At 42.5% G+C, this 4,456-nt stretch overlaps 1 non-coding gene across 1 annotated transcript; it reads right to left on the bottom strand.

Annotated features, from left to right (window-relative positions):
* Positions 1-709: 709 nt before the first annotated feature.
* Positions 710-777, bottom strand: LOC120366483 (small nucleolar RNA SNORD95). Its single transcript, XR_005581137.1, has one exon. It is a non-coding gene; the product is annotated as a small nucleolar RNA SNORD95 (small nucleolar RNA).
* Between the last annotated feature and the right edge of the window lie 3,679 nt (positions 778-4,456).

Genomic DNA, 4,456 nt, shown 5'->3' with positions numbered 1-4,456 from the left:
AATCCTACATCAAAATGTGAGCAGGCCCATGCCGCCTCTGAAGGCTCTAAGGAAGAAACTGTTCCATGACTTTCTTCTAGCTTCTGGTAGTTGCTGGGAAAGTTGGCTTTCCTTGGCTTCTGGCTGTGTCACTCCAACCTCTGCCTCCATCGTCAATGGCTGTGACTCTGCGCTCCCTCTGTGTTCTCTCCACTTCCAAGGACGCCAGTCATTTAATTTATGGAAAACCTTAATTCAGAACGTTCACCTAAACTTAACTAATTATATCTACAAGGATCCTATTTCTAAATAAGACACATCCTGAGGTTCCAGAGGACATAAATTTTGGGGGGACACTGTTCAACCCAGTACAGTCTCAGTAGAGCATGGACTTTAGAAAACAAAAGTAATAGGGTTAGTTGGAATTAGGCAGGTAGGAAATGGGAGCATAGACCAGACATAGAACCAGCTGCACACCTGGCATTCCAGCATCCCTAAATTACACAGGGCTGGCTCTCCACATGATTCCACCTTCACTGACAGGGCCAGTTTACCCGTTACACACAGTAGGTGCAATGCCAAGGTCCCATGATACTTTTAGAAAATCATGAAAATGTTTTAATCTCTTTCAAAATCTAAAAATATATTAATAAATATAATCCATCCCAGATTATATTCATATGTATATTGATGCAGTCATAAAATTTAATTTTAAAGCTATTATCTGCAGTGGTTCAGAAACAGCCCCTGGGTTTCAGCACAGGCATTCAGATGACATGTTGGGGTCATCACCATCCTAATTTTTTGTTTGTCTGAGACGGAGTTTCACTCTTCTTGCCCAGGCTGGAGAGCAGTTACACTAATCTCAGCTCGCTGCAACCTCCACCTCCCAGGTTCAAATGATTCTCCTGCCTCAGCCTCCTGAGAGTAGCTGAGAATACAGGCACGCATCACTACACCTGGCTAATTTTATATTTTTAGTAGACATGGGGTTTCACCATGTTGGCCAGGCTGGTCTTGAACTCCTGACCTCAGGCGATTCCCCCTGCCTCAGCCTCCCAAAGTGCTGGGATTGCAGATGTGAGGCACCGACCCTAATTTTTAATATATTGTTTAATGCAGAAGGAGCCCTTAAAAGGCAAAAGTGCCCAGAGCACACAAAAGTCATCACACAGCTGTGTTCACTAATACGCATTGGCCTAGTATGTATTCACTAATACTCACTGGCTCATACACTTGGCCTGAAGAAGCTGGAGAGTCTGCATGGGCTTCCATTCATCCTTGCTCTTGGAGTGGTCCATAACCAATGACTGGTGATGGCAGGGGCATCACAGCCCAGCACCCTTGCTGATGGGAGAATAACCTGTATGGGTACAATTCACTCTCCATAGTGCCCTATGAAATCACATCATTGCCTTGCTTCTTCCCCTACCTGTTTCCCTCCTACCTTTGCAGCATTCCCTCACTAAATCCCTTGCCGAAGAATTCCCAACTCAGCCAGGCGCAGTGGCTCATGCCTGTAATCCCAGCACTTTGGGAGGCCTGAGGTGGATGACCTGAGGTCAGGAGTTCGAGACCAGCCTGGCCAACATGGTGAAACCCCATCTCTACTAAAAATACAAAAATTAGCCAGGTGTGATGGCAGGTGCCTGTAATCTCAGCTACTCCAGAGGCTGAGGCAGGAGAATCGCCTGAACTCAAGAGGCAGAGGTTGCGGTGAGCCAAGATTGCGCCACTGCAATCCAGCCTGGAGTACAAGATCGAGTCTTCATCTTAAAAAGAAAAAGAATTTCCATCTCAATATCTGCTTCTAGAGAACATAACCTAAGACACTTTGGATCTCCTTGATAAGCATTAACACTGGCAAAAATTATCTAATAAACACTCATATTGAGTGAGTAAATGTTAGAAAAACATGGAAGCGAGTAAGAAAGTCCTAGCCAGGCCTTTAAATGGACTGAACTGATCATAAAAGAAAGTTTAGTTCTTGGCCTGGCATGGTGGTTCACACCTGTAATCCCAGCATTTTGGGAGTCTGAGGTGGGTGGATCACCTGAGGTCAGGAGTTCAAGATCAGCCTGGCCAACATGGTGAAATCCTATCGCTACTAAAAATACATAAATTAGCTGTGTGTGATGGTGGATGCCTGTAATCCCGGCTACTCAGGAGGCTCAGGCAGGAGAATCACTTGAACCTGAGAGGAGGAGGTTGCAGTGAGCCATGATCCTACCACTGTACTCCAGCCTAGATGACAGTGTGAGACTCCATCTCAAAACAACAACAACAACAACAAAAAATACTTCAGTTCTTGACAAATTATAGACTGAAGACATAGAGAAAATATAATGAGGTGGATTCTTGAACAAGGGCATAAGACAATGAATTTGCTCACAAACATGAGGGAAGATCTACCGTTTAGATGCGAGGAACAATGCCTACTGCGTGCTCAGCACTGTGTAAGTTACTTTCATATGTACCAACAGACTAAGATAATAGTAAGCTGTCAAAACTCATTCTCTCAGACTTGATTGGTCCCAGAGCTGGGGGCGAGAGGAGCAAGCATGGACTGTGAGGTTGGCTCAGAAGAACTTATGTGAACAATCGTCTAGTGATGAAAGAACTGCCTTTGAAGACCTGACACCTTGCAATAGTATCCTTGATGATCTTAAGAGTATGGTCCTCTAAAGCCAGTGTTCAACAAGATGTAAAAATGAGAAGATTTCATGCCATGGAATTTCTATCATAGATACAGTTTTTTGTAATTTTAGCAGTTCCTCTCAACCTTTGCAGCAGTTTTGGAGCCGAGCAGATGGCAGGGGAGGGCTTAACTAAGTGGTGAAGTTTCAGCTGCAAAAGGCAATTCCTAGAATGACAATTCAGAAACTCATTTCCCCCAACACTTATCATATTGGCAGAGGGTTAGTGAATCTTTTTAGAAAAACAAGAAGGAGGCAATGCATCAGAATAAGGCAGCCTATGTTTGGTTAGGTTATGTGCAGGCAAACACTACTGAGTCCAATTCTTTCCTTGCATTTGAAGTTCCCAAGGCAACAGGCCAGTCTTGTTTGTAAATTAAATAATATCCGAAATAGCTAAAGCTTAGAATCTGAAATATAAGGCATCTCTAGAACATGGAGCAACTGCTAAATGCATCTGAAACCAGGGGATGACAGTTTCAGTGAAGTTGTTCCAATCCTGGCTGGCATTAAGGACCTCTATAGTTTCCAGCTATATGTCGTAAGGAAACAGCAAGTTTGTAGAAAGAGCATAATCTGCTCTCAAATCCTGCCTCTAATAGTAAATAACTATATGATCTTGAAAAAATTACTTTTCCTCTCTGAGCCTCTTTCCACAAATTGTGGTGGGGTTGGGGAAGGGACAATTGCAATCTCAACGGATTATTGCAAGAATTCAGTGTGATGATATAAATGAAAGTAACTAGTAAATCACAGATCTTAAACTGGTATCCATTTTTCTTCATTTCTATTCCGCCTAGCTTGGCAGAAGTTTGTCAAAATAGCTGTTGCTCTTTCAAACTGCTTCAGCTTTGGCTCATCCATAATTTTTTCTTTATCTTCAGACAACTTTAATTATAACAGTTTGCTTTTCTTAAAATTTCATAGCCCATATTCTTTGTGAATGAGGCAGTGAGGTTTGGCTTTTGGGATTTTCGTTTTGATCCTTTACAATGTGCATATAAAGAAAACAATAAATGTATTTGATATTCTGAAGCTATAAATGTATCCTCTTTTAATGAGGCCTGTTTATTTCAATTAAGTCTAAATTACTCAAGCACAAGAAAGGAGTTATCGATTGAGATTATTTCTGTGGCAAGTAACAGAAAAGCTATTCAACTGGCTTAAACAATTAAAAGAATTTACTGGCTCCTGTAACTAAAAAGTCCACAGGACTTTTCCTGGCTTGATCTAGGGATGGTTTGGTCCAGGCTCTGGCTCAATTTTTTCTCCAGTCCTCTCAGTTTCGCCTGCCTCTAAATGTTGGCTTTGTTCTCAGGCTGGCCTTATAAAATGACTGCTAACAGCATTGATGGTGGTTTCTCATTCACATCCAACACGGAGCTACCGCCAACGCCAGTTTGTAGGACCGCCATGCAAAAGCCCCAAGCTTCACTCTGACTGAACTACCCTGATCCAATTTCTCCCATCCAAGCACTTCCCAGGCCCAACCCTGGTGAACTCTTGAGATGAGGCATGTGCAGGGTGATATGGCCATAGATTTTGATCATATTTCTGTAGGTAGGGAAGTGCCATCTTCTGATTGACTTAAATCTGTATCAATCCCTATGACAGGGAAATGGAATTATTCTAAGTGATCTAGAAAATCAGGTCCCTCTTCTGGATCTGCAGATGAGGTCTGCTCCTCCTAACATCATGGTTGCCACTCAAGGGAACGGAAACGGATAGTAGAAGAAAAATTTTAAAGTCTGCAACAATTAAAAAATAATTTTAGCAACTTA

Source organism: Saimiri boliviensis, chromosome 2 (genome assembly GCF_048565385.1).
Source record: "Saimiri boliviensis isolate mSaiBol1 chromosome 2, mSaiBol1.pri, whole genome shotgun sequence".
NCBI lineage: Eukaryota > Metazoa > Chordata > Mammalia > Primates > Cebidae > Saimiri > Saimiri boliviensis.
The sequence above is the reverse complement of the archived record's forward strand: the minus strand, read 5'-3'. Positions and strand labels throughout refer to the sequence as shown.